The sequence below is a fragment of the Limanda limanda genome, chromosome 16, assembly GCF_963576545.1.
Source record: "Limanda limanda chromosome 16, fLimLim1.1, whole genome shotgun sequence".
Lineage (NCBI taxonomy): Eukaryota > Metazoa > Chordata > Actinopteri > Pleuronectiformes > Pleuronectidae > Limanda > Limanda limanda.
In genome coordinates this window covers 14,169,180-14,188,079 of record NC_083651.1, presented here as the reverse complement: position 1 = coordinate 14,188,079, position 18,900 = coordinate 14,169,180, and the positions used below count along the sequence as shown (strand labels likewise).

The following is an 18,900-nucleotide window of genomic DNA, read 5'->3' as shown; positions in this document are numbered from 1 at the left end:
GAGAAAGGGGGTCTAGTCGAAGAAAATGACTGATACTGATGATGTCATCAGGGTTATCTTGGGTCATGCTTGAAGACAACTAGGATGAAAGAGAAAATCTGGTATAATCTGTACAGACGGATTAAAAACATCAGCTTTTACCAGGCACAGGCGTTCGCCTAAATCGTAAATCATGAACCGAACAATCCTGATTTTGAATCTTTCTTTATGGTTGTTTTGACCTTCTGTGTTCACTTTGCGTCCTATTGTTGTGGTTTTGCATCCATGTTAATTTTGGGGTTGTTTTGTAGCTATTTTAAATCGTCTTTATTGCCATTTTACATCCTGTGTGGTTGCTTTTCGTGTTGGTAGTTTGTTTGCATCTGTTTTGCTCTTTGTGTCTCTTTGGTGGCAAAAGTGTTTCGTATCTTTTTGTAGTTGTTTTGTGTCAGTAGTTGTTTTTTGTCTCTTGATAGTGGTTTTGTGTCAGTAGTAGTTAAGTATTTCTTTGTGGTTGTTTTGTGTTTGTAGTTTGTTGTGTTTCTTTGTAGTTGATTTGTGTCCAACGTTTTTTGTCTCTTTAGTAGTTTTGTGTCTGTAGTTGTTACATGACTGTGTATAGTTTTGTGTCTTTGTAGTTGTATTGTGTCTGTAGTTTTTTGTCTTTCTTTGTAGTTGTTAAATCTCTGGAATTTTTGTGTCTCTGCATTTGTATGTGACTGTTTGTAATTGTATGGTGTTTCTTCGCAAAAGTTTTTTGTCTGTTTGTAGTTTTGTTTTGTTTCTTTGTAGTTGTTTTTTCACGTCTGTACACACTTGTTTTTTGTTTCTCTGTGGATGTTTTGTGTCTGTAGTTTTTGTGTATTAGTGTAGTTGTTTTGCCTTTGTTTATAGTTGTTTTGTGTCTCTACACAGTTGTTTTGAGTCTCTTTACAGTTGTTTTGTATCCACTGTCGTTTAACCTCTCTCTTGGAGATTATCCTCTTTGGGTTTTATAGCTGAGTTCTACAAAGTTTCAAATCAAGACATATTGCCAGTCACTTCATAAGGATGCGTGGCCCGGGGGCCCCCTGACCCCACAGACCCCTGGACCTGTGCCTGGTAGCCCTGTAGGCCTGTTCAGTGATCCATCCATGACTAATACAGACCTATGACAGTTTCCTGTAAAAACTTCCTCATGTTTGCTGCCGAGCTGCCGCTGTGGTTGGGAGGGAGAGACAGAGATCAGGTTAGATGTGTTTTCAGTGAGGTGGTCACAGGCAGCAGGACGCTGGTGTCTCTCGCTGTCCTCACTGGCACACAGACCTGACCTAGAATTGCTACTTAGAATTCGGGCTGAACCATCGCGCTGAAACCGAGGGGGGGAGACACGGCAGGAAATCTTAACTGGGATGTAATGGAGTAGGACCACTGGAAAGCTCGGCCGAGAGGGGGGGAGACACATTTTCTATTTTACAATGTTACCGTGAAAATGTTGTGATTCGAGAGGCTCGCGGTTCTATATTCTTCGTCGGAGGACAGCGGGGATTACGCGAACATGCCAGGTGAGTGCTCCGGCCGCCGCGGACCCAGGTAGGACGAGTCGGAACCGCCGCTCGCCTCCTGGCAACGGGCACACGCGGGTCCTCCTCCCGGGGACATCGCACTCCGGGCTCCGTCCTTCTCTGCCTCTCTGTCCCCGAAGGCTGGCGAGGAAAAAAAAAAACCCCACGTCGCGTCTGGCCCGGCAGACAGCGAACACCCTTTTCCACCGATTCTTGTTTGTTCTCTGCCTGCCCCCCCCCCCTCTCCTCCTAGCAGCAGCAGCGGCGCAACAAAAGCGGATTATTCGCGATGTTTTCGGCGTGGTGTAGAACCCGCGGAGAGATACTGGTTCTCAGCCCATTGCACCGGAGGACCGGCCGTGCCCGGTGAGGAATGAGAAACGGCGGAACACGGTGCGGCGGGCAACGTGTTGTGCATTCTTCAGCAGGAGCACACCGTGGGTATTGTATTTCCTCCATTAAAAAAAAAAAAAAAAAAAAATGTGCTTGGTGTGATTTATAAACGCTAGACGAGGAGGTGAGAGGCCTCGGCTGCTGGTTGTGTCGAGCAGCCCGATCCTCCACCGAGCGATTTTTGATTGTTACATGGTGATCGGAGCTAGCACAACTTGAAAATGAAACGTATCCCCCCCCCCTTCCAACGGGAGGCCTCGGACCGGGTTATTATCAAACAAAGCCCCGGGACCGAGCCTCGTCTTCCCCGGGGTGTGAGTGTGTGCTTGTGCCCGACGTCGTTGTTCTCGCTCCCCGCCGCCGCCGTCCAGTGCCTCCCCTCTCCGGGGAAGACTTTGTTTGCTCCGGCCGAGGCTCCATGAATGCGAGTGCTGAAGTCCTCCCTCCCTCCCTCTCTCCCTTCCCCCCCCCAACACCACCACCACCAGTTCTCTGGCGAAACAGGAACAACTTCTTTTAGGAAAAAGGGAGAAAAAAAAAAAAAGTTCCTGGAGTTTTCAAGCGCCATGGAATTACTTTGTCCGCCAAGAGTTGTCCAGTGAGGCGCTGAGATTTCAGGGGGGTGAGGGGGATCTTCGTCCCCCCGTTGTAGATGTTGTTGGAAGGGCTTCACGTTCTATTTGCACAGTTTGAGCTTTGTGGATTTTTTTTTTCCCCCTTTTTTTCAGGACGACTTCCTCGAGTAGGCCCCGTTGGTGGAAAACTTGTGTGGCATTGTGCTGTGTTACCTTGGCAGGAGCTCGGGGCCGAACAGGGCACACAACGGGTTCCACAGTGAGAGACGCTGTGCAACTTTGAGTGGAACGAAAAAAAATCCACAGGTCCTGAAGTGTAGAAGTAAAAGATATCTGATACCTGGCAATTTTTTTTTCTCTTGACTGATCCCATAGTCCCGTTGCCTTTCATTACTCTACTCAGCAAGTGGCTCTGACTTATTTGTTTTACTTCATTTAACACTTTGCAAGAGCTCATTAAATCGTCATTATGGGCTATTTAATAAAGAGAGAGTTGGTATCTGTGAGTGCTTTGTTGCAGGTTGCCCATCAGCCCTCCTTTAGCTGATGCTGTTATCAAGAGCCACTCATGTGGGGGGTTCACTGTCTCATCCAAGGACAGTTTTGAATGCATACATGCCAGCTGCCGAGATTGAACCTTCCTGTTACAGGTCTCTGGGATTGCTAGGCAACACTGCAGTCAGCCACGATCATACATCTGTTGCATAGACTTGAGGCTGATTCATATTTATCCTCTCCACGCTCCCCCCTAACTACCTTATTTTCTTTGCATAGTTGATGTCACTTTGTCAGCCCCCACGGCTGATAACCAGACCTGTGGAACTCAAACTGCGGGGGCGTCCTCCCCCCCGAGGGGGTAATATACCCGCTGCGATGTGGAAGACCAAGGGGGGGGGGAATATGGAGTGAAACTTAAGTAGAATGAATTGGTTTTATTATGTTTCGGAACTGAACAACGGTTTAACTAAAATTCAACTTGGATTGGTTGCTTCCTGTGGCCGCGTTAATAATTCATAAAAGTTGTGTCGGCGGGTGGTGAGGAGCGTGAACTTTTTTTGGCTTCCGCCTGAAAAAGTTCGAGAGCCAATGAATTATCGGAAGGAGGAAACCGTCTGGGACGCAAAGAGACAAGGGAGCTCTTGATGGTCTATCAAACGCTGTCTTGTCTCTCAGGTGCTCATTGGAAAATAACCAAAGTGTAAATAGGATTCTATGTAAGAAATCCCCGGCACTGTGCTCTCATCAATGACCATCGCTGTGGTTATGCTTTTGCCCCACGTTAGTATTGTCAACACGAGTGTATTTACTTGCCATTTTTTTTGTCTTCCTCCCCCTGAGCAGAAGTTCTCTCCCTGTGTTCCAGGTGTGAATGACTTGTGGCTGTAGGCTGTCGTGAGTGGGCCCGGTTCCTACACACAGCCTCCGTGGCTGACTGGGGGGGGAGAGCAGACATCAGTGCCCAGGGGACCATAGGCCTGGTTCTCCACATGAGGCCCTGCTGAAAGGGCAGGGGGGCTTCTGAGGTAAGAAACCCAGCTCAACTCTGACTTTCTCTCTTTTTTCTTCTTTGTTTCACACCCTTTTCGCAATTTGTTTCCTGCATAAACCCTGGACACTGGGGTTTAATACAGTTGGTCATCCTCAACGCATTATTGCAGCTACAGTGTAAAATCTGTCCCGTGACACTATACCTGAGATGACAATGATTCTCATTCCTGCTACACACCCAGTTTTGGGTAAACTAACAAGCTTCTACTTTATAGGGAGTGGTGAAGGAGTAAACAATTTGGAAACAGCCATGATTTAGCCGTGAAGTATTTGTTTTCTCCTTAGGTGAAAAAGAACGAGGAGTGCATGTTTTCCAGCTTTTTACTCTCTAGCATTTTCTACTTCTCTAACGATATCAAGCACGACAGTAAAAACACTTTCTTGTTGCGCTCAAAGACAAACTTGTGCCATAACTCGATAGCTTAACACTGCTATGATGCAGTGGTAACAAGCCAGGCCCAGGGTCTTCGTAGCGTCGGCCATTATCTCTTTGACATTTATCTATGGAGATGCCAACATTGATAGCTGTATTTTTGATGAGAGAGGCCTTGAATTGCTGGAGCGACTACCGTGTGCGACCGCTCTGGATGCTGCGGGAATCCGCTCGAGGCAAAGGACCTCTGAGCCACGCCGCTCTGGACTATCAGCGCAATGTTTGGTCTTTATTCTCTGATCTGCACACGCTGAGGACACAACACGGTCAGGGCGCACTTCCTGAGGACGCAGCGCACACTGTTTATTTATCTGCTATCTAATCCGAAAGCGTGTTAACCGAAAACCACAGTGAGGTGAAGGATGCAGGGAAATGGATATTGATGTAAAGCGGCAAAGGATTTATTTTCTCCTCTGTGTATTTGCCTCTCATGTTTCCGTGCATTTGTTTGCTTCATGGGTTTTCTAATTAAAACCCCCAAGGCTTGTGTTGTGTATGACATAGGGCAATGTGTTGGAGTGGCGGTTTGTCTGATGGCCTGTGCAGTGGGTGGCAGGAGGCTCCTCTCCATATTCATACAGTAGATTAGACCCATGTTTTTTTTCCTGCTTGCAAATTTTCCTCTCAGGAGATTAATTTTTGCGATAGTGTACTCATCAAGCAAGAAATGTTTAAATTCAGGAAACAACAATTTACTTGGCTGTCGTCTTAAGATTTCCTTTTTGAACTATTTAGCTTGTGTCCTGAATGGCTCCTCCAATGGTAAGGCCTTCAAACTAGATCCCATTTTAGTGTCTCCCAAGGAGCAAGAAAAACTCTTCTTACCTTGATCTACTATTGTAGGTCTGTGAGTTTATACGTGACTTGTTTGGAAGTTAAAGTGGTGTTGAATTATTGCTATAATCCAAGTGTTTACTACTTCAGAGGCCTTCAGGGTAATTGAAAGTCATTACTGAACGTCTGTACATAAAACCGTGATTTAGCGTCTATTCTGACATTCCCCACAGAACATGAAAGTGTGTGTATTACCTAAGAAAACTATTCAAATGCAACATATTGTCCCCTCTTGTAAAAAAGAATGAATTTATGTTCCAAGACACTTTTTTGATAGAAGTCACATTTACAACCCTCACTTTATAAACAAGAGCTAAAAACGACTGTATATAATTTGAATTCATTATATCGCAGATCAGGACTCAACTAAGAATTTGATTTCTGTGGCTATTGATTTAATATTGATTTATTCCAAAAATTGCCCTTTCCCCCTCCAGCAGTCTCACTGGTTGGTTTTCATGACTTTCTCTCCAAAATAAATAAGTATTTGATGTGATCTGATACATCAGATCAGTATCAGTGCCTATAGTGACTATTAGCCAGATGTGACTGAGCCACATCAAATACCGTCTATGATACAAAGGGCCTTACATGGTTTGAGACCAATAACAAGATGAAACTGGGGACAATAATATAGATAAGTATAACATGTGCATGGACAGATAATGGAGATATTAGAATAATACAAAATTATGTATGGTAGAGTTTTCAGTAAATAATGCTCTGTTGTCTTGGAGTAAAAAATATTGAAAACCCAAACAAGTGTCTTAAATTGTTTAAATGATAGAATTCATCCGATTCTAATACAGTTATCTGTTACTCATTTTTAAGTCATTCATGGCACAAAGCATTTTCAGCAAGTAAAAACAAGTACGTCAGTTGTGTTTAGTTTATTTATTCATTTGATCCATTTCTGTGCAGGCCATTACAGACCAATCATCACTTAGAAGCACATTACAGACTAAATAAAGATACAAGGACATTATTTAAAAACAAATCTTTTAGGACTCCAAGGACCAGCTCCAAGTTGTTAACCTTAACAGCCTTGTGTGCCTTTCCAAACAATTGGAGCTATAAATATGACTGTGTTTTTTTTAATAGCCACATTTCATATCTTTTCAGAGTAGGAGGTCTTGGTCTCCTGTGGTGGGATGTTGCACATACAGGATCCTCAGGGATGTCTCTGGCTGAGTCAGACTGTACCTATCAATCTGCTTTCATATTTCTCTGCTGTGATTGACAGTTATGGCGTAGACGGGCTGCTCGTCCTGCTCCGAGCGGAGAGGCCCTCACAAACAGAGCTGCTCTCAGGTGGAACCTGGGGGGCTTCTGTGACCAGTAGTCGTCTCAACTGCTTGTGCTGAAAGCAGCCAGCTAACCTTAGAGTCTCTCCAGCTAGTGGTTACTAGTTAGCCCAATTTAACACAGCACCATGAGTAAAGATGAAAAATACATGTCACAATTTTTTTGTGACAAATAATCATTGTTTTTAATTAGAGATCTTCCTATACCAGCATTGGAAATGTGTCAGATTCTGCTTTAAATGCAGTGTTTGAGAGATATGCTTCCAGAATCAAAGTAGGAGCGCAATTTAGACCTTACAATTTGAAAAGACAAATATATCTCAGGAAAGCTGTTAATCGCCTTCTGCCATGTTGCGGTCCGCGTCTGCATAGACGTCTTGGAGATTGTTTTAGCGGTATTCACCGTGAGTTTTTCAAACTCAGAATACTCAAACACATTTTTTGAGAATTCAAATTTACAACAATAATACCAGCTGCCAGAATTTTTGCTATTGTTAACCACGAGACTGGCAACCATATAATCCATAACCGTGACACAATGTTTGAGACACAAGACTTTCACAAGCAACTTAACTCAACACATCCTCTGTTGGTTACGACACTTAAGAATAATGTACGTGTTCATCACGTTTTGGCTGCCACATCTTCTAGAATCTTTGTTTTTACAGTTTTTATTTTGTCGATGTGGTTTACTAACAGGAAGAAAAGGAGATTCCTGATATTTTACACTCTGTCAATTGCCAAGAGAGAGCTCAGTTTAAATTTGAAATCAGTCTGGTGATGTTATGAGACCATGATGAGCATCAATCAATTGTGTCAAATTATCATTATCAAGTGTCCTCTGACTAAAATGTCAGCGTAAATGAGAGAAAGCTTCTGGCACGATAGATCCTTTTAGGTTTATTCTGTGGAAAGTGATGGTGTGTGTATCCGTCAGAGTCTTAAAGGAATAGTTCACCCAGAAATTAAATCTTACTCATTATCTACTCAACCCTATGCCGATGGGGATGGGTGAAGTTTAAGAGTCCAAGAAACACTTTTGGTGTTTCAGGGGTAAACCGTGTAGCTGAATAGTGACCTATCTTCAGACGTAATAGAACAACATGTCTCCATACTGCTTGTGTGGTCACACCCAAGTGTCTGCAAGCCCCAACATTTATATTTGACTCGAAATGAGGTCATTAACATCCTTTAATTCTAAAATTCCACCAGAAGTGACTTAGCTAGCGGACATTAGCATTTCCGACAGTCCCTGAATGCACCTCACCTTAAGATATTAAAGAACATTTAAGCAGAAAACACGTGTTAAATGACTCTTGGGGGCTTGTGGACACTTTGGTGAAACCACACGAGCAGTACTGAGGCATTTTATGGTTTTTCTGTTGTTTTTATTACATCTAAAGGCTTCAGAAGTGTTTTGTGGACTCAAACACTTCGCCCACCCCTCCATCGGCATAGTGGTGAGTGGATACGGAGTGAATTTTCATTTTTGGACAAACTATCCCTTTAAGCTGCTTTCAGAACTCCGCAGTTCCCTCAGTTTTTTCCCTGAAAGAGACGCAGGCTTTCTCCCCCTGGCCTCCTGGTATAATGTCCGTTATCTAGGAGAAGTCCATATGTGAACACAGCAGAGAAAATCACATGATCTCCGCAGCAGAGTTTGTACGTCACGTCCTGCCTCTTTCTGCTGCTCCACCTCTCACCTGAATAATTGTTGCTGTTGTGAACGTGTCTGTGCAGAGAACAGCCTGCTGTGTTGTGCATGTGTAAGAAGCAAACTCTGGGTAAACTCAATAGCCAATTGTCTGGATTTTGCCCACAGGTCATTTCTGAAAATGGCTTTATAGAACAGCTGATAAGTGGTTTACCAATCAATTAGTGGATATTTAAAGACAGTTTTAAGCCACCCCATCAATATACCAATGATGGAGTTTTTAAACATGAATGGTAATAATTAATTCAATGCAACGTGATTAGCAGTTCAGGAGAGGTTTGTGTTGAAGGAGACAGATCTTTACGTGAACGCCTTAATAGCACTGTGTCAATCACCCTATACACATGTCGAATTAGCATAATTTATGATTGTAGTTCTTTTTAGACGTTACTGTCAATAAAAGTGACTTTGTAGCCACCACTTGGTTGAAACGTTTGTAGGTCTTTCACTAAGAACTGAAAAACTAGTTTGATGTGAAATCAAATTCTCTCGGGTGCTTGTATTTCTACTCTGATCATCATCACGGCAAGAAATTGCCAATTAGATGTAGTAGTCAAGGTTCTAATATTCAGACATGACAAAGGGTCTGACTCATCTCGGACCTATCAGTTTAGTGATTTTTGGACTTTTGCATGTTTTAATTGGATGTAGAATGTTGATGGTTGCCTTTCCAACTATTGGATTAAGCAGTTGATGCATATTATGTTAGTCAATTTTAAAAATGGATGCATATAAAGAGGATGTGCGTTGCCTACAAGACTACTGGCCTCTTGAGTCTGTTGGAGAGTAACACCATGTTCTTTTCTTTCTATTAATTCACTGTCAGGATTTACATCATTTAAAAAAAATAGTGCCACACTTTTGTGCTTTAAATTATACTAATATTGTGAGTTGCTGCCTTTACTTACAAACAAAGGAGGCAAATGTTTGTTTGTTTTTTGCTTGTGACTCAAATCATCCATGTTACCCACCTTGAATGTAATGAAAAACAATGATGTGCCTCAAATGTAGTGTAAACATGTCAAAACCAGTAGCCATTGTAGTAATTTGAGAGCAGCTATGAGAGGTAGACCACCATATCATAGTGTGACAGTTATCGTCTCCTCTTTGCTGAAAATATAATGTGTTAGGAGCAAGGAGAATGTTTTTAACTAATATCCGGATTAACTAGCAGATTGAATTTTACCTGGCTTATACGGGTGATACTCTACATGTGCTTAACATATAACCTTGAGGCTAAAATCAGGGCCAAATGTTGTAAAGCATTCATAGGTTTTGAGGAACCTAAAGGCAGCTTGGACAAAAAAGCACAAAGCTCTGACTCATGGGAACAGCAGATGCCAATAAGTAGCTCTGTTTGCAGTGCATCTTGGATGTTATTAGGCTAAATACTGCCACATGTGAGCATTTCTATGCGCGATAGTGAGTGTGTGTGTGTGGATTGCTCTCTGTTTGTATATTTAATTGGGTAGGTGTTAGTCAGCGCGTTTAAAATTCCATTGCAATGACAACAGGCCAATCTGGGGTAATTCAGGGACACAATCAGGTTCATATTCTCTCTACACTGCTAATTTCGTTGTTTGATAGCAGAGAGTAATTGGCCCATGTATGCGAGTGTGTATCTGAGTCTCCTGCTCTGAGTTAAATATATTTGTGTGTTATGCCAGGTCAGTTGAGATGCCTGAGGTGGGTCACGTGGACTGACAGGTTGAGAAGCAGTTGTTTGTTTCTTTGTGATTTTTTTTTTTAATGTACAAAAAAGAAAAATGGTTTAGGCTGCACTTCCTTAGGTTTAATTCCTTTTCTGTCTAATGTTCTAACTGCTCTAAATTGAGGGTTTTCACAGCGTGGGGTGTATTGGCTGCTGCTTGAAATATGCATATGTAGTGTTTCTTTGCTGTTTGTTCTGAGGCTCAGTATCAAGACATTAATTATGCTTGTTAGTGTTTTTTTGCTTGAGGGTAGTATATTTGCAAGTGGCTTGCAGAAAGGGCCTTTTGAACACCAAGCTAGTAACTCACGACTCCTGTACACTTCTTTCTTAGTGGTCTACATTGCCCCTTAAAGGCCTGGCCACTGGGATTTCCCACAATGCTTTTGGCCACAAGGAGACGTCCTCCCAGCATGACCAATGGAGGAATGTGGCCCGAGTGTGGGAGCGACCGTCTGGATGGAAGGAGGGAGTCACGGACCAGAGAGCACGGTCAAGGGAAGGGAGGAAAGAAGGGGTCTGCAGAGAGGGCAGCAGAGTTTCTCTTCAGCAAATGGTGTTTCTGTTTGGCTTGTCATTTGATCCACAAGTGAGAGAAACCTACTGTATGGAAAAAGCTTTGCATATTTGCTTTGCATGTATGCATTTCCACTCTGAGCGGTTTTTACTATCTACTGGTAATATCAGTCACTACAGTTTATTACAGTACACACTATTAACACTGAACCCCAGTGTTATTTAGCAGTTTTAATTTGCTTAGCCACAGGAAGCACTCTGGCAGTAAATGTCGGTTCATGCGTTCAAATTGTTGATCCTGTGGAAAACCTACCTTAACCATGTGCAAACAGTAAATTATTATATGAAAAATCCAGTCCAAAAGGGATCTGAAGTAAACAAAACAGTCAGTCTGATGGAGACCTGAGGGTAATTAGGACTAGACTCGAAGGTGGTTAATTTGAACGGAAAGAGTAGAGAGAGACCACCAACATTTAATTGGTGGTGCAGGAGGATGTGCTACCAAATTAACAAGCAGTTGAATCAGTTCCCTTTGCAGTTTGACACACACATTTTAATCTATTAGACATATTTCTCTCCGAGACCCTACTCGGAGAGAAAAAGTATAATTTGGACTTGTCCCACCATGGTCTGGTCTTGCTCAATATTGTCTAATAACCCTTTTCCACTGATGTACTGCCGATTCCTAATCAGAAACCGGTTCCAAGCATTTTGACCCTAAAATTGCTCCATTTGGAACAACTAATGCCATTAAATATGGGAGGAGCTACCAGAAGAAATTATCCTCCATTTTGAAAAAAACAAAACATGCACAAAAGCAGCAGTTGTCAGATGCTTTCCAGGACCCTGAAATGCAAGACGTAATTACTTTACAAGTTATTAAAGGCAAGCAAAGCAGTTACATTCTATCAGCCATGATTCCCTTACAGCGTAAATAACCCCAGCATCTGCTATGTATGCTTTTCCTCATGATTTTAAAAGTAATTGGCAAACTACGATGGGTGCATTAGAACTGCTAGCTGATATGGAGTGCCAGTGGTAACGCTGGGTTCTCAAACTTGTCAAGATGTTGGTGGATTGTGAAGTTCAGAACTGGCTGTGCACCGTCTAGGTGGAAAAGAGATCTGTTAGGTGACCTTTGAAGACCTCTGCTCTATACCTACAGTATTGCTGCACAATTTGACAATGAAGCAGTGAAATAGCTGTAGCTGCTTTGACATGGATTGCTGTGCTCACATTTAAGCTAATATAAAATGTGACAAATTTATGGAAGCAAATTTGTGGTGATGAGCAAAAATCAGGCTTATTTTTATGCACCCCACGGGAAAGAAGTTCCACTGTCTCAAGTTGTTGCATATTGAGTAGGTGATGCATGCTGAAAGTAACCAATGTGGGCAGTGAACGTTTTAAATGGTTTTATTTAGGACCGAAATCAAAATGACAACACACCGACTTGAACTGATTTAACACATTTAACTTAACGTCTGGTCAACTGTGTGTTTCTAAGTGTATTTTACTCTTAATTCAAAAGCTGCAATACAGTTTCAAGTCCAAAAACATCCATTGTAAATAATGTGGCCTGGAATAATTGAACTGTATTTTGCACTAATGGCAGAATTTCAGGAAAGTGTGAAATTACACAAATAGGGTTGTACTGGAACTTTAGCACTTAATTCTTTCTGTAAGTGTACCACTTGCATTTTCTCTTATGTTATTGACAAAATATCATGTTATGTATTTTTGGTTGCATTCAGTGGCTGAGTGTTAATCCTACTAGCTAAGTAATAACCAGGAAACGTTGACAAAGTCGTCGATGCCTCAATTAATGTTTCATTGTCTATCGATGGCTCAACTTCATCTTCACTTATTAAAGGCAGGTTTACGTTGGCCGTTGCTGCTGTTCACTCGCGTTACACGTGTTGTTCTGGTCATCACAAATATTGCAGCGAGCCTTGTCTGCATCGTCTCTTAAAAATTCTTCACCACGTTCTCCACTTGTCTTTTCCCTGACCTTCTGTTTCATGCTTGTGTCTTCCCCTTCCTCTGTTAAATTTGGAGTATTTAGACATGTCAGCCTCTCTCTTTCATACTCCTTCTCTCTGTGGTCTCCTTTGCTCTTAACCCAGATTTGCTATCATGTACCTAAGATCTGGTACTCGAGTATTTATTCCTGGTAATTCCACGTGAATCAAAACTCAGCTGTAGCATCGTAATTTGGTTGCTACCCTTAAAAGAAGAAAAGTACAAAAAAAATCACCTATTAATTTTTTGTGAATGTGGGCTATACAAATTATAATTGATGATGATGAATCATGAAATTCTTTTTACCATTGTATTTTTGGTTCACAATACTTGTACTATTTGATACTGGCACACCCCAAATTTACACCCACTCAGCGCAGACAAACAATGGCAGCAGTCACCCAGTATGATATTGAATGGCGTATGTTAGGGGTAGGTTAAGTTTCGGTAAGTAGTGGTTATGGATAGGGTAAATCTCCAGGAAATGCAATGTCTCCAGAAGTGACCTGTGACAGCGTACGTCCTAGTGTGTTTGTGTGTAAACAAGACACACCCACTTAGCCTGAGATGCAGAGACGGAGAGCAGATGCACAGAGATGGAAGTGCAGAGTGTGTGTCTGTGTGTGAGAGACGGAGATTAGAACAGGCTGGAGTGCTGAGTGCCAGTCCTGCTGCTGAAGCTGGCCACCACACATGGCACGGTGCCCAGGCTACGCCAGCAGATGTGTCACTAGTGAGTCAGCTGTGTGTGTGTATGTGTTTGTGTGTGTGTGTACGCTTGCTCGCTCGAGATCAACTTGTGTAATAACCCCCCTTCCTCCTCAGAGTATCTCTGTATCACGCCCCTTTCCCATCCTCCTGTTTTCATTGTCCCTTCCATCATCCTGATGGACATGGCAAGGCTTCTGTCACTATGATATGATATGACAAACTGTGACATTACACACATGTCACCTCCCTGGGGATCGAGGGGCATCGTCTGCCGGCCAGAGGAGAAGATGAGCTGAAGATAGTGGAGTGGTTAAGCTTGTACAATTGCAGGATAGACAAAGCAGCAGAGAGGCGGCTGAGACTGAGTGTAACCGAGTGAGTGAGAGGGGGAAGACTTACACAGACGTCAGGAGGGAGAAATGAACCAAGCAGAGTGTAGAGAATGTGGAAAAAGTTTAAAATGTCATTGTAAATATTTGTGTGGCTTGGTTTCAGGAGAAAAAGGAGCCCAGTCATACTTGTGTGACTGTCCTCCATGTCACAGTAGATGTATTATGTCAAATGTTACGTCTGTGGCGTCACAGCTCTATCTTTAGCGACACTCTGCATTCCTTGCATTCTGTGTGTGCCAAGTGAGTCACGAGTGTTATCTGCAGGGTGTGGCATGCTGGGACAGTGCTCTCAGGAAGGCCCCTCGACAGGTGACCACCATACAGGTGTTTTCTCAGTCAGAGTACGGTGGGATGTTCCACAGATCTACAGTGTGTGGCCGTCCTTCTGAAAATAGAGTTAATGTTAGTTCTTTCTGCTGTAAGCTTATGCTCCACTAGCAGCTGGGCTAGTATGTGTAAGAACTAGTTGTGTAAAGAAACCAGTTCTGTACAAGGAAGTAGTGTGCTTGTTTTTTTTATACTTGAGTTTAAACTGTAGAGTAAATACAAGCGCGATCACCTTGTCCTCAAATCACGTTTGAATGAATTTAACACATCCCGGAATTTGTTAGATTATATTCGAATCCTCCCCTCACGCACGCAGTCAGATGAGCTTGAACACTTGACCAGGGTCTCCTCGTCTGTGGTGTCTCCTCTGCTGCTGCTAACAGGTGAGCCTGCAGGTTTGTTGTAAGGCTCATCTCACCTATGATCTGTACTTTGCCATTTTCATGGAAAACCCAGAATACTACCACACGATTCTTTGGCGTCATTGATAGACTTTTAATTGACAGCTATTTTAACAATCAACTATTAGCAATTTTTTCAAGCAAAAATACAAAACCAGTTCCTGCTTCTTAGATCGGAGGTTTTGATGGATTTATTACATGTATGACAGGAGTAAAACAAGGTAAATCCACAGAGTAGTACCTGTTGTTTGCAGCTTTTCTTCCTGCTACTTTGGTCTCAAGACACTAATGATTACATTGAAACATTCTCTGAGGAGCATTTTGGAAAAGTATGGAATCTCATTGTGCCATTATCCCATAATTACCACCTGTGGCTTTTTTCAACTTCAGTTACAGAGCTTGCCTCAAGATCTGTATGTATAACAATCTCATGAAAGCAGTTTTTTTTAAATGTCGTGGCTCATCCTTTTAGTAAAGCAGCATAAGGAATAATTCAAATTTTAGGGTGACCTTAGTGTTGCATTTTCAGAACTTAATAAGAGAATAAATGCCAACCTCAGACCTATCAGACTATAAAATAGTCCTTCAGTGGGTTTCTCTTGCATGCATGGTTTGAATGAGAAGTGGGTACGTGTAAGTTATGCTTTTGTGTAAGCCTTATGTGTTTGGCTCCATCCTCTTCAGGCTGCCTTGCAGAAAGCTGCAACGAGGGGGGGAAATCATGTTTCTGATATCACCCAGAAACAAATAACGGTCTAAATACATTTTCGAGATGGAGGCCGAGCAGACGGAGACCGGGTAGGGGAGCTAGAGAGCGAGGAAGCGGGAGCAATACGCCACTGTGACTGAACTGCAAAATGGGATTTGCATAAATAAGACTGAAACATCAGCAGGTCCTTTTGCAGACAACAGCAGGGCTGAGCTGAGGGAAGAGAGGTGGGTATTTATGTGTGTTTGGACGAGTTTCCACTACGCCAACCTTAATAATATTGCCATTGTAGCCGTGCTGTGTTTAAAATTAAATCTATTGGACTGAGCTTGCCACAAGGTCAAGGATCCTGTCTTGTTAATCCCATTCCTTACCATTGGTTTTTACCAGTGGATACTACACTGGTATTAATCCTCCCATCTCCCCCTCAGAGGTGTTTGGGTGACGATGCTGGGAAGGGTCTACTCTCGACACTGCACCCAGCTAATGTACAATGACTGTTACATAAGCATGAAATGAAACGCTCCCCTTTTATTGCCACCCGCATCGGGAAACCCAAATGTAATTGAATTTAACTGTTTTCTGCCCCTTTTTCAAGTGGAACGTGGAAAAAAGCTCAAATTTTCCAGCCTCATTATTCTGGTTCCCCATTAACTTGTGTGCACTTCACCTCCTCGTCTGCGCCGTGATAGACAGTTCTGCATCTTCACTGGAGATGGAGCGAGGGAAATCTCTGAACACCTCTGTGTTGCTTTGTTGTGCGTTTGTGCGGCTGGTAGCACTGTGTGTGTGTCAGTGCATTCCTTATGACAGTGGTGTCAGCAAGGTACCTAATTAGTGTCTCATTAGCGTGCGATTGGAGGGAAAAGGTGATGGACAGGTCCTGCTGTTAATTTCTATGCGTGCACATTCTCGCATTACACGCATTTGTGAATGACTGGGGTTTAGGTTTAGATAACACCCCTTGAAGAGAAGTGTGCTAGTTAAAGGCTGAATGAGGCAGCAGGCTGGTTCAGCAAACCGAGCAGGATTCTATTGGTGGCTCTGGACAGTTGTCCGCTACGTCACTCATTTCAGTTGAGGCTCCAGCTTGACACCAAATGCTGAAGGGGGTCACTCAGCTTCAGATGAAGTGCCTGTTGGATGGTGGAGCAGCATCTGATAACACCCTCCTGACAATTTTTCTGTGGAGCTGAAAAAAGGTTTTGCATTCACATTTCACTATTGCGGCCACTGACATCATTTTTGTTTTTCATTTTGTACAAATAAGTCCCTTTTGGTGAAAGACTTTCAGGTGGCGGGGACATTTTTAAACAGTTACTGCAGTCTTGCTCTTCTGTGTGACTTACTTTTCATCCCACCTTTGAGCGTCAAAAACACTTTTGCATTCCCATATGGGCAAAAGACATTGAGCTCTAGCACTTACTTACTGTCTCATAAAAAACCAACAAACAATAAAAAACCAAGCATGGGCACTGTAAATGTTTGTTGAGAGGTGAACCGTTGCAGTTGGGATTTTGATGACATCATAATGTTGAGTTTTTGTTTCTTTTTCTAAATTATTATGATCATAGTTCCCACAAATCTTTGAAACTCCTGAAAGATGGTGAATGTGAAAATGTTGTCTTAGATCTTTTTTACTAATGCTAATAAATGGTCTGCAAGTGTCTTCGCTGTCTCTCAGCTCTTCAACTCGTAAATAAAAATCCGTCTCAATTGCTCTACTTAGACCATATTAGGTTTTCCACTGCTGTGTAAGAGAAACTAATAAACCACATAGTCTGCCATTACTCTAAAAGCACACTTTAGAAGAGTTAAAATTGTTCTGAAATAAACAGAAGCTAGAGAATTTGTAAATACGCGGACCAGAAACCGTAAGACACTCAACAACAGCATGGAAACTCTACCGCCATGCGTCTTGGCGGTGTAGTTGCAGCGCGTCTCACACCTACGCAACAATGAATGCTCTGCCCTGTGCGTAGGCCAGCTCTCAAATCTCGGTGACATCTTGTTTGGCATATAACCGTTTTTCATCAGGAGATATTTCTATTCCTTTTGGTTGGAAACGTTATCAACACGCCCAATCACTTTCTGAGAATCCTTCAGACATTTTTGTTCTGTTTTCTGTCAGGAAAACCCCGGAGAAAGTCCTGAGCAACTGACCGACATTTGTGTTCTCACATACTGCTGCCCCTTTGTGTAGGGCAGCTTGTATGTGTGTTACATCCTGGCTGCAACAGTTACTCCTGTATGATCTTGTGTTGCAGTGTTTCCTGTTGTGTATCAATGCATGTTATATCACATAATCGAAACATGTCTCAATTTCTCAACAGTAATTTAACTCAGAATTTAGTTATTTTTGTAAATATGCAGCCAAATTACCAGTTCAGCCATCAATAATCAGGCGACTCCAGTCTCCACTGATGTGTAACGCGGTCTGTTTTAGTATTTAAAGGTTAGTCTAATCAGTGTAATTTGGATACGCAGGGCTCATCTGTTCTTTGCCCCCTCGCGGTTCTTGTGCAGACGCCAGCCCCTGCTCGTGAGCAGTAGTAATCTGTTGCCCTGAGAGCCGTAAATCACCTCGCCTGCAGACCAGCGACAGACGAGAGTGCTGCTGCTGTAGCAGGAGTCGCTGGCTGTATTTGTGTGGTTCCCAGTGATACCCCCCCTCCTCCCAAAACTCCCCCAAACTCTCCACCTCCCTCTCCCCAGGGGAGCTCTGGAGCCAGTTACAATGTTGAGTGTTTTGGAAGAGCTCCTAAATATTTTCAGGATGACAGTGTAATCTGACTGACTGGGCCGCTCTCTCCAGCAGGCTCAGATTCTCATGCAATTTTCTTCCTCACTCACCAAAACGCACACAGTAACAGAAACACACAGAGTTGGTTGGTTGGAATTATCCCACTCCACCACCACACTCTACTGTTTGCTATACATAGACCACAGAACTGGTATTTGCATAGATAACTCAATACCCTATCTAATATCTGTTAAGTTTCTAAGACTAACCTGACCGACAATTTTGATTTATGTGAGGTTAAAATTCAATTATTATATGATCGGGACATTATTTGACTTAAACATACGTAGACAAAATACACTAATTAAATTCAAATATCAAAAAGATATTTTCTGTGACATTTAACCACTGAAAAACGAACTTGCCAGTGCTCTCTGGTGGACATAGTGTGTAATGACGACAAAAACATTATCCATTCTCAAATATAGTTTGATTTCGTACAGTGACTGAATAAGGATCACTCCCCTTAAAATACTTATTTTGTTTAAAAAAAATCCAGATAATTATCCAAAAACTCTCTTGATCATAGACGGTAGCACTCACATGCCAGATTTATTCGATTTCTGCAGTATTTCTCAAGAAATATGCAAAAATGTGAGAAAACATTTCCACAATGCCAACAAAGGTGGGGGGAAATCCTGGTTACCCACCAACATTTAGGGTGTTCTTCCCTAACCCATACCTCAGCCTCCCTGCAAATTTCGGGGTAATCTGTCGAGCAGTTTTAGTTTTACTTTGGTGGATTGACATCTAAATGTTGTCGGTGGAATGTTTTTTTAAGTTTGGTCAGACTGCAGCCCCTGTTTCAGTTTAGCTAACTGTCCTTTTCTTCTCTGTTTCCTCTCAACAGTGTGCCCGAGGGCCGTTGAAAGCCCCCTTGGGGGAGTTTCATAAATACACCCCGAACAAGAAAAGACTCCTGGACTACTGTTATTGTTTTTACACATTTTCTCACGCGCACACACGCACACACACACACACACA

General features: G+C 42.6%; 1 long non-coding RNA gene across 3 annotated transcripts; it reads left to right on the top strand.

Annotated features, from left to right (window-relative positions):
* Positions 1-1,343: 1,343 nt before the first annotated feature.
* Positions 1,344-18,861, top strand: LOC133022189 (uncharacterized). Of its 3 annotated transcripts, none has more exons than XR_009683002.1 (3): positions 1,344-1,523; positions 3,855-4,014; positions 18,767-18,861. It is a non-coding gene; the product is annotated as an uncharacterized LOC133022189 (long non-coding RNA). The 3 variants fall into 3 exon arrangements; XR_009683001.1 differs by lacking the exon at positions 1,344-1,523 and adding an exon at positions 1,599-1,960; XR_009683000.1 differs by lacking the exon at positions 1,344-1,523 and adding an exon at positions 1,599-1,964.
* Positions 18,862-18,900: the final 39 nt, after the last annotated feature.